The sequence below is a fragment of the Alligator sinensis genome, unplaced genomic scaffold, assembly GCF_000455745.1.
Source record: "Alligator sinensis unplaced genomic scaffold, ASM45574v1 scaffold798_1, whole genome shotgun sequence".
Classification (NCBI taxonomy): domain Eukaryota; kingdom Metazoa; phylum Chordata; order Crocodylia; family Alligatoridae; genus Alligator; species Alligator sinensis.
In genome coordinates this window covers 1,952,525-1,963,532 of record NW_005842138.1, presented here as the reverse complement: position 1 = coordinate 1,963,532, position 11,008 = coordinate 1,952,525, and the positions used below count along the sequence as shown (strand labels likewise).

The following is an 11,008-nucleotide window of genomic DNA, read 5'->3' as shown; positions in this document are numbered from 1 at the left end:
TGATTTGGTGACTGGAGGAACCCAGTCCCATTGAGATTGAGTCCTGCAAGATAGCTCCACTGGGGGTGAGGGCTTGCAGAAGGGAGAAATACAGCTCCGTATAGTAACACAAGCAGCACATTGACAGAATCACCAAGACCCTAGAAACTATCCCTAATAAATGAGCACACTCCAAAGTAATGGGCAGATTTGGTAACATCCCCTATAGAATCAGGCCCAGTCAATCAATTACTTAACTATATACACATTTATTATTTGAACAAAATCATTAAAGGGTAAGGACATACACACAACCAATTATTTAAAAATACAGATGAACAATAGAACAATCCAGAACAAAGGATACTGATCAGGCAACCTTATATTACATATTATTATTATTACTATACAAACTATTGCTTCAATTTATTCACATATACTATAAGGCACAGTCTACAAATATAACCAGCAATCCTTAGACTACCAGGTCAGGGGCCCCACTCCCAAGGTACTACAGGAAAGGAGATGGGGACAAAGAAAAGGAGAGGGAGACCCCCATAGACTCCTAAACTTCCCCACTATCCCCCAGGAGTGGCCCATGTGGTGCCCCTTCACAATTCTGGGGATCCCTCCCCTGTGGGGACCCTTTCTCCAGGATAACTTAGTACTCCACAGTCCTGGAGGGTTGCCTCCTGTTCTCCAGGTTGAGCTCTGTTTCCCGCTGAGCTTTCCTGCCACCTGACCATGCTGTTGCCAGCCTGGCTTAGGGCTACATACACCGTTGCGTGTAGTGGGTGCTTCACCTTGTGCTAGGCGTTGGAGGCCTAGACAGCCTTGTGCAGCACCAGGGCTTGGTCTACTCCCAGACCCTCTGGGCAGTGTCTTATGCACCAAATTGCTGTCCCGAGCCACCTTGAGCAGCTCCTAGTGTCTCTCACTCTCTGTGCAGAGCCTCCTACACTGAGCTCCCAGCCTCGTGCTGAGTGTTGTGGATCTGAGCTGCCCAAGGGGCTCCAAAGATCCTGCTTCGCACACTAGCTTGTGCACTGTCTCTCTGGCTGCATGCCAGAGGTTGCAGACCCGAGCCATCTCACACAGCTCCTAGGGTCTGGATGCCGTGCTGCATACTGAGAGCCTAACCGCTGGAGCCGTCCACTGCTCCCCACTGATGGAAGTCTTCAGGGGCACTTCTGGGCTACTGCTTCGCCTTGCTGAGCAGCTTTCCTCAGCTCTTCCAAGCCCCACTCTTCTCTGTTCCTGACACATCTCCCTCACTGGGCACGCAGCTCCTTTTATACGCTCCAGGGCTCCACCCCTGAAGTCTTCCAGACCTGACAGTTTGCAGTGTTCAATCAGGTCAGGAAAAGCTCTTCTCCCCCTCCCCTCAGGAAAGGGGAGTGACTTTATTTCTCTTGCTTCCTCCTGATGGGTGGATGGGCTCCACCAATCAAAACAGCAGGATCTCAAGCCTGGGACTCAACCCAAGCTCTGAAAGGTAAACCTGCTACATATGTATGTATATTATGATTATGTACCTTTTCAGTATGTTTATGGTAGTGTTTATAATTCAGTTAAATTTTGATAAATCAAACAAATCAAAACAAAAACACTCCAAGCAAATTAACAACAAGTACCAGGCTCTAGCAGACACAGGGATGATGTATTTAGTAGTGAAGACGAGACTTCTTTCTGGTACTGAGGATGCTATCACAACTGGGCTGCCTTGAGTAAACATGGAACAAGGGGCAATCTCCTGGTGAGAAACTGAGATAAGATACCAACTCCAGTGTCATTTGCTAGATGAAAAGTGTTCACTAAATAGAAATCAAAGCCTTTAACATATACAAGGAAAAAGCAAACAACAAAACAGCGGGACCTTCTTACATTGAAAATAAATTTTGTTGTCATCACTCATTTTTTTAAATTATTTGGACGTTTGTATATTTGTAAAGGGCACAGAGAATTATTCTTTATACATTGTTTAGTTTCTGAAATTATTTAAAATTCTAACAAAAACTTTAAAACAAATTAAGGAAAAGGCACCTTATGTTTAACCTCATGGGCAACTTTAAAAAAATAAACATGTTTTTAGTTTAAAATATCCAAAGGTTTGCCCCTCTTTATCTTCTAACTTCAAGCCTTAGATAAAATACCCACTTCTCATACCAAACAGCAAGATACATGTTTCCATTATACTTTAAAAAGAAATATTTCTTCTTCCCACCTCCCTAACAGATTACTTTGCTAACTGTTCTATTTTACTTCTGAGGAATATATATATATATATATATATATTCAGCTACTATTAGAAGGGAAAACAGTAAAAATAAAAAGACCACTGGGTTTACAACTAATTGGGGAGTGGGGGCAGAGGGGGAAGAGGCCTTCTTACATTCTTCAGTTAATGTAGCTTGGCTTAATTTTGTAAAAGAAACCCAAATAAACTTATTAATGGCATAATGTATCAGGTGTGGAAAAAGTTTTCAACGGAAACAGCGGACACCATCACTTGAGATATTTAAAGGGACACCATGCAATAAAAGTTGTATGAGTCCGATTCCCCCCCGTATTTGTTTACAGATACATGTTAGAAATACAAAATTAGATTTTATAGGTTTGATGGCACATGCTTTAGACAGCTATAATGGCCCTGGGTGTGTGTGTGTGCATGTGTGCATGCACTAAACCCCTGTACTTGTTAAATGGTGGCTGCAAAACCAGACTAATTGGAAAACCACACTAATTGGTGAAGGAGTGGGGAGGTCATGTGTTGTACCTGAAATCTAAATAACTGCCTTAAAAATGGAGAAAAAAAACACTTCACTCGATTGCAGTTGGCAAAGGGGGGGGGGGTCATCTGTTGTACCTGAAATCTAAAGAAATGCATTTTTTAAAAAAGGAAAAATATAAATACTTCTTTAGATTGCAGTTAGCACAGGCAGGACAGAGGGGAAAGTAACGTTGTACCTAAAATCTGAAGAGCTGCTTAAAAAAAAAAAAGGAAAATTATAAAGCCTTCATTAGATGGCAGGTCCTTTCAGACAGATCTCTGAGAAAGTAGCACACCACTACCTGGCCATAGTGATCACAAAACTCTTCACTGGGTTTTTTGCCCCTACATTGCTTGTTTGTGCAGCTGGAGGCAGTTTTGTGTGTGTCACTGCAGTGCTTCCCAGCCTTTAGTTTCAGCATTTTCCAAGGAGGGGGCAGTGGTGGTATAGAAAAACAGGAGGAGGAAGCAGTCTTTGGCAGGCAGTTTCAAAGAAGATGTGGGGTGCTGGGTCTTTTCCAGCTCCATCTCCTTTACTGGAGAGAGAGAGAGAGAGAGAGAGAGAGAGAGCAAAAGAGACAGAGAGGAGCACAGCCCCCACGCCCCTTCCCTGAGCTAGGGTGTTGGTTTTAACTGTGTTGGTTTAAGGACACAGGCAAATCAGGCTCTTTGGGTAGATGCGATCTCTTTCTCTTTTATTAGAGCAACTACAATAAATCGCTGGAAAACAATTGTTCTTTGCAAGCTTTCGGGCACAAGCACCCTTCCCTATGCCTGACGAAGGGCGTTTGTGCCCCAAGATTTGCAAAGGGCCAGCCCAGGGCTCTCTGCAAGTTTCTTCCCAGGGCAGCATGCGGGCCCCTCCTGTTGCTGCCTGCTGTTGTCATGGTTCCTTCTCTTCCAGCCTGCTCCCTGGGCTCGGCTCGGGAGGGGAGGGGGGGAAGACTGGACGGGGGGGGGGGGGAGGGGGGGGAAGGGGGTGCGGGGGGGGGGGGGCTGGGCGTCTAGTCACTCCATGGCTGGGCAGGATTAAGTTTCATGGTAGCCTCCCTGCGTATGTGCGGGCGCTTATCCTGCAGCTCCGTTACCTCAGAGAGGAGAAGGGAAGGGGGGTGGGCAGCCAAGCCAGGAAGCGAGGGCTACAAGCCACCCCCCACCCCTGCAAGCTCCGACCCTCCCTGAGGCCGCTGCAGCGGCGAGCGGGGTAAGCGGGGCGCGCGGGGTGCTCGTTGCAGCGCGGGGGGCTTCTACAGGGGGGATAATGGAATGCAATACAATGCAATAGTAGGCGCCCTTCCCCCAGTTGTTTGTATTGCGGCCGGAGCGGGGGTGGGCAGCCTGTTGCGTGCGGAGTTGGGTGCACCCCCGGGCCGCGGGGAAGGAGCTGCGCAGCCTTGTTTACTGGGGGAGGGGGCTGCAGCCGGGAAACACCCGCGCTACTGCCGGCATCGCCCCCATCTCCCTGTCCCTTGCCGGCGGGTCTTGGCGCCTCCCCGTCGGCCGGTGGGGAGGCTGGGCCTTGCCTCGCTCTCTGGACGCGTATTTTTTGCAAGCGGGGCCAGGCGGACAGGCATTCACGTGCCCCGGGCGGGGTAGGGGCCGAGGGACGTGTTGCACGCGCGGAGACTGGGGCGCCGGGCCAGTCAGGAGCGAAGGATGCGGCTGAGGAGGAGCAGCCGCATCCTCCTCTTCCGCGGCTGAGCCCGGGGAGGGGCGGGCTCCCCGCGGGCTGGGCCGGGCTGCGGTCCGAAACGGGCCTGAAGAGAGGCGCCCCACCCGAGCATGGCTGAAGGGAGGACACAGCACACCACCCCCACATCATGGTTGAAGGGAGGATGGAGGGACACAGTCAGCCTTCTGAAAATACCCAGCTCTCTTCCCCCCCCCCCCCCATGGCTGAAGGGAGCGTGCACATCCCAAACCCCCCCACCGTGATGTAGGGACACACTTTTCTTTCCCTTCTGAAAATATTCAGTTCACCTCGCCCCCTAATCATGGCTGAAGGGAGAACACACACCCACCCCGACCATTGCTGAAGAGATCAAGGAGGGGGACACACTCTTTGCCTTCTGAAAATTACCCTCTCCCCCTCTCTCTCTGCTTTCTGAACATACCCAGCTCCTTCCCCAGTTATCATCCTTGGCTTTCAAATAACAGCCCCAAACCCGTAGCATTTTTGCCACAGGCATATATAAAGTGTTTATAAGGGGGGGGTCCAGAAAACTTCAGGGTTCAGCGATGTGGCAGCTACTGGCTGCATCCTTTTCTGTTTTCTGTGAAACCACTTTTTTTTTCCTAAGCGGGATTGGAAGATCCCGGTGACATTGCATTTGCAGTTTCCCCAGGTTTTTCTGCAGATCTTATCTCAGCAAGCATGAACTCCTTTTAATCAACACAGTCTTTAGACATAGCTTCATAGCGGATTCCAGAGAATACAGAGAAGTATGGGCAAGGCCAAAATTATGCCTTTGGAGAGGAAGGTTGGCCCAGAGGCAGTTGGGTGCAGGTGTCTGAAGTAGAGAATATGACCTGGGATATTTTATTTTTTGATCTCACTTCAGGTCTATTTCTATGCACTTGTAAACACTTGGTAGGGTTAGAATGATGTAGCCATGATGGTCCAAGGAATTATGTGAGAGGCAGGTATTTTTTAGGGTGATGTCTTTTACTGGACCTAGTTGGGATGGAGTTAGACAAGCTTTTACATGCAAGACATTCATAAATGGAAATGACCATATAGCAGTACATTATAGGAACTTCGGAGACAAAGGTGACAGTTTGGTCTCTATTGTTTACATTAACCATATGAATGTATTATTTTGTTGGTCAGTCTTTTGCCTTTTTTCCCCCTTTAGTTTTAAAAACAGTGTCTCATCCATCTTTTGTATTTTTATCTATCATCACCAGCAGGTAACTAGGTTACTACAGTCTTTTGAAAAGAAAATGTTATTTTACAAGAAATCCCAACAAAATGGAGAGGAGTATGAAAGAGAGAAGAAAGCAAACTCTTACATAGGAGTTTTGCTTAAGCATAGAGTCAGGAATCATAAGAATCCAGTCCTGCTCCCTTTGCAATCAGCAATTCAATGTCTGAACAGAGCTAGGCCCACAGTAGTATCATTGTATCACTTGCTTTCATATGGATGACACATTGGGAGTAAAGAATATCAAAACTAAAAGTGAAAAATGCGAAATGCGAATTGTTTCTTTAAAACCTTGTTTGATTTGGATTAGAAAAAGTAAGGATGGGTATGGATATAACACAGGAAAATAAACCCAGAATTGAGTATTTAATATAGCTAAAAAAAATTATAAGGAACTTTCATTACCTATCATGAATGTATTATTGCATGGCTCAATTTCACACACAGGATTTGCCCCAAATTACTCCTAATTGGCAGATTAGGAAATTTCAGTAATTTATACAGAAAACTATTAGCCAGTCACTCAAGGGAGCAAAATCTTGTATGATTATATTGACAAAATAAAGACAACTGAATATTTAGTTTACTGAGGTGCAAATTACCTTATAAAATGATTATGTGTAAATATAAATTATATTTTTCAACTGTTAGGACAAGATGATATTAAATAATTGAGAGAGCTGTCATATCAGATGGGAGTGTACTAGAGAATAGCAGTCTAAGATCATTATTTTAAAATGAACATGCTCATTTATTTAGCCCATACCAGATAAATTATAAATGGCCTAGAAAGCTGTTTGGGGAGCAATTTCTTTTCTTCAGCATTTCAATTTTACTTAGAACCAATGGGCATGAATGTTTTCTAGCTGCCTACTGTGGCCTTCATGGCTTTTTTTTTCTTTCCTAGCTGATTCACTGTTTTGGTGTTTCTTTGAAGTATTTTCCTTATCTCACTAATGGAGAAACATTTTTACGGAGCTATTTATGTCACTGACCTTTATGAATGTCCTCTTATGAATTCCAGCCTACTATCAGCAAATGTTCCATCAGGACCTAGATATGTTCTTCTATTCCTGGAAGAAAATCTGCACTAGAACAATTAGATCAGTATCAAGACTGGGAAACAAGAACAGTATTGCTTTAATGCTATGGGTAACCTTTATTTTCCTTTTGGCACCACGTACCTTTGAAATCCAGAGAAGACAGACTTAAAATTTGCAGTGACCCATCCATTTACAGGTCAAATTGAATGCGTTGTGTGTGTTTGACATGGGCCATGCTTTAATCAGTTGATTGAATATAATTATGAAGGCATATTAAGTTATCCAATGCCTGCTACATATAACAACATGCAAAATACTGTAGTTATTTAGTAAATTATAATTATTGTGAAATCCACGAGGATTCCATAAATCAGGTGCATAACTAACTTTTATTAGCATCCTGTTGATCTACTCCCATCACCCAGGCTACCATATTTATTTAACACAATAATTGTATAATATTAATGGTAATATTTTTCTCACTCATTGGGATTCCTCCCAACGTAATATTGTAGGCCGCGTCCAGGTAAGTGTGGACATTTGGTTCCCCAGGGACAAGTAGTAGAGGTGCACCTTGCGTTGCAGTTACTTGTCCTTGCCTGTGCCATGTGCACTTTGGTGTGTGGCAGGTTACCTTGGGGGTGGTAGGGGAGGCTGGGGCCAGCAGCCTTACCTCGGGTCCTGGGGGCCTGACCAGGGCTGTGGCAATGGCTATCCTTCGTGGCAGAGCCTGGCTGGCAGCCACAGCGTGGCTCTGGGTGGCCCAGCTCCACTTTTCAGCAGCGCACACTGCCTGTGCATGCGCTGCTTTTCTTTTTTTCCCTGCAGGCTTTTTTGACCCCTGGATATCCAGGGGTTAAAAAAACCCATGAAAAAAAGCGGAGCGGTGCACACATGGGCAGCACACCCCTGCAGTGCAGAAAGCACCTGACTGTTCTGTGTGTAGTGCTGCAGACGTGTTGGTGGCGCCACATACTGCATGGCTGCGCTTGTTGTCTGTAAGTGTGTATACAAGAGTGTAAATACATATGTGGTTTTATTGGCCTGGAAATGCTTTGGACCAGTATTGGCTGTTTGTTCAAACAGAATTAAGGTGTCAAGCTGAAAGAATTTTCTCTGTTTTTACATTAAAATGTAGAAGACAGTTTGCTACTTATTCTCACATGACATCATGAAAATGTCCTGGTTTACATCAAATAGTTTGTGTGTTCATTGATAAAGAATACAGCATAATGAAAAAAAAATGCTTTATATTTTTGTCTTTCAAACTGTAAGGAAAATACTGAATCTTTGAGTGAGAGTTTTGTTATTTTTTACTGTACTATGAACCAACTAGTATACTGTAAAACAGCAGGGGCCAACCTTTTTTGCCAGATGTGCCACGAATTAGGTCCACACTTTCCCCAACTACCACTCTGATCCCGTTTCTCTGCCTGACCTTTTTTCTGTTTCTTGCCCTGTGCTCCTCGCCTCATCTGCTGCTCTGCTGTCTGCTTCCTGGCCTATCTGCCACAGTGCTGTCTGCCTCTTCCCTGATCTGCTGTGTGTCACACAGAGGCTGCCCATGCCAGCTGTGGCATCCGTGCCGCAGGTTGGATACCCCGATATAAAACATGTAGGTAATTCAAAATATTTTTAATTCTGGGTATGTGATTGCCTGTGAACATGGGGGACTGGACTTGATGGCACAAGAGGCTTCTCCCATTCTTATCCTATGTAGGTATTTTGGCAATTATAAAGGCAAAGGCCACAGAAATTATATTTGTTTTCAGTGTGGGAAATTAGTGAGTTAATGCGCGTGTACTTAAATACTTCAAATCCCAGCAAACTTATATTTTATGATCATAATATATATGCTGAAAAATTTACTTTGTTTCAGGACAATTGGTTATAAAATTGCTTGAAGCAATGCAGATTCATACAGTGATTCCATCCATAATGTAGTTTTAAAATGTTATGTGGATACTATATATTAAAAACAGGTTACCAATTTATAAAATAATTTCCTTGTGAAAAATTCAGTTTTTCTAATATATATACTCTTATGGTATTTTGTGTATTTTAATATAGTTCTGAATTCCTGAATTAGATACATTTATTAGGAGGAAAAATATTAGCTATACTGTAAGTAAAGTTAGTGCGATTCAGAGTTTTAATTCAAATTATTTATCTGCAACTAGGAGTACAGGTGAATAGATAGCACAATATTGGATGATGTTAAGTTTCACTAAGAAGAACAATTGGATTTGTTAGAAAATGTTAAAACCTTCATTAAATGTTAAACTTGAATTTTTGCAGCAGCCTCAAAAATATTTAGCATTATTTTAGTTAAATTACAAGATTAGCATAACTGAAATACTAGTAGTATCTATTACCATTTATATTTCTATTGCCATTACTAATCACAATGAAAATGATCCAGACTGTGTAATTCATATCAGTTTTACTGAACTTTTGCAGATATTCCTAGAAATTACTACGTCCAGTAGTATAGTCCTATCAGTGGAGGTGATTGTAAGAATGTGTGGAATACTGGGGAAGTGGGATTTTTCTCTACCCCGTGCCAAATCTAAGTTGTCTATACACTTGAGAAACACAATTGCACATACTCATGGCAAAACCATTTTGCATAGTATATACAAGCCTGCAGTTAAACTTTGCCTTTCTCATGTGGAAGCTGGAGGGCAGCCCGACTAGGTGGCAGTAACTGCCCACCCTTCATTGGCTATACTAGCAGGGTAGTGTAAGAGTAATTAGCATGCCTCTTGTGGGTTCTAGTCTGATCTTTGTGCAATTGCCCAATGGCATCGACAGCATAAAATGTCTGCCTCGTAGCAGCCAGGCAGTAAGAGAAAGGAGGCACGGGGGATGAGGACCAAAATATAAGAAGGGAGGAAAAAAAGCACACTAAGCAGGCCTACTCAAGCCAAGATGCTTAAATGTAGGCTGAAAGTTTGACAGTGCTGGCTATAGTGTATATAAAATGTGTGTCATGACTACTTCTGTTCTTTTAATTGAAGCAGATTTCTTCTTAATCCCTAAGCCTCCTAACCAACATTTGGGTCTGGATATTAGTTTTAATGTAGACATTTCTTTTGTATTTTGAAAACACTTCCAGTACTATAATGGCTGTAGGCAAAGCCTATTACTGTGCTTTCTATCTTTGGCATTGCATGTTTGATAATCCAGTGGTATGAGCATTAGTTTCCAGGGTATTTATCTAAAATAGATTTGTGAAATACTAGATGGAGTACCAATCAATGAAGCAGAATGAAGCTTTCTTTTGGAAATTAAGTAGTCAAGCATAACAGAATTCTAATTAAAGTCGGGTCAGTTTTTCCTTCTGGTGAACCCTTGTGTAGTTCAGTCAAATAGTTTGACTGATGACGTTTAATGGATAATGTCAATGGATTCTTTTGGGCCCTGCTTCTGCTCTAGCCCCACTGAAATCAGGAGCACAAGATCAGTCAATAAGGACTCAGTCTTGCAATGAGGTGAGGACTTCTGCCTAAGCACCTTAGAGAAGCTTGCCATAAAGCTGAAAACAGCGAAGTGCAAATTATTTTCCCTGCTCCAGAAAGGTACATCAACCCATAGGAGAACAAGAACCTCATTGCTGCTACCTTTTTTCAGGCTGCTGGCAGATGTTAAGGGAGTTGCATGATAGGATTCTGGAATTTTATGCTACGTTCCCCAAATCATATTACCTACCATGCTACATGTGCATTGCAGGTCGTACAATTCTGGGTCATAAAATTCCTCAAACCTGAATTGTGCAACTGCCAGATGCCAGTATGGGTGGGCACCTGCAGCTGGAGCTCTGGAAAAAGTGGAAGCAGCATCTGTGGAGTAGAGTGCCCAAGGAATATAAAAAAGGCAGTGCATTTGGGGCTCCCAGCTGCATGCCTGGTTTGTAAAGGTCTGGGTTCCCTGAGTCCAACATAGAGGAGCTTTTCCCCGATCCCAGGTTCACAGTTTCACAACCCTTTAAAAAAGCAGGCCTGCAGCTAGAAGCCTTGGCTGAATGCCCACCTGCTTTTTTTAAGTTCCCTTGCCCCATCCCCCACTGCATTTATCAGACACCTCTTTAGCCCAGTGCATGCAGGAGGGGATGGGAGAAGCTCCCGCATTCCCAGCTGGGGATAAGAAAGATTTCAAAGGGTGGCTTTTTTCTGGATGCTAGGGCTGCCCCATGCCAAGAGCCAACACTTAGCTGAGCATTGGAATTCAGCTTTGGGTGTTATGTTTGTCCAAGGTATTCACAACTAAATGACTCCGGTCACAAGTGTGGG

General features: G+C 43.8%; 1 protein-coding gene across 10 annotated transcripts in view; it reads left to right on the top strand.

The window, feature by feature from the left end:
- The first annotated feature begins 3,743 nt into the window (after window positions 1–3,743).
- MPDZ (multiple PDZ domain crumbs cell polarity complex component) overlaps window positions 3,744–11,008 on the top strand; it is a 138,169-nt gene continuing 130,904 nt past the window's right edge. For all 10 annotated transcript variants that reach the window (XM_014520680.2, XM_025206084.1, XM_025206082.1 and 7 more), the window contains exon 1: window positions 3,744–3,953. The gene's annotated coding sequence lies outside the window, so the exon portion shown is untranslated. The remainder of the gene's footprint in view (window positions 3,954–11,008) is intronic.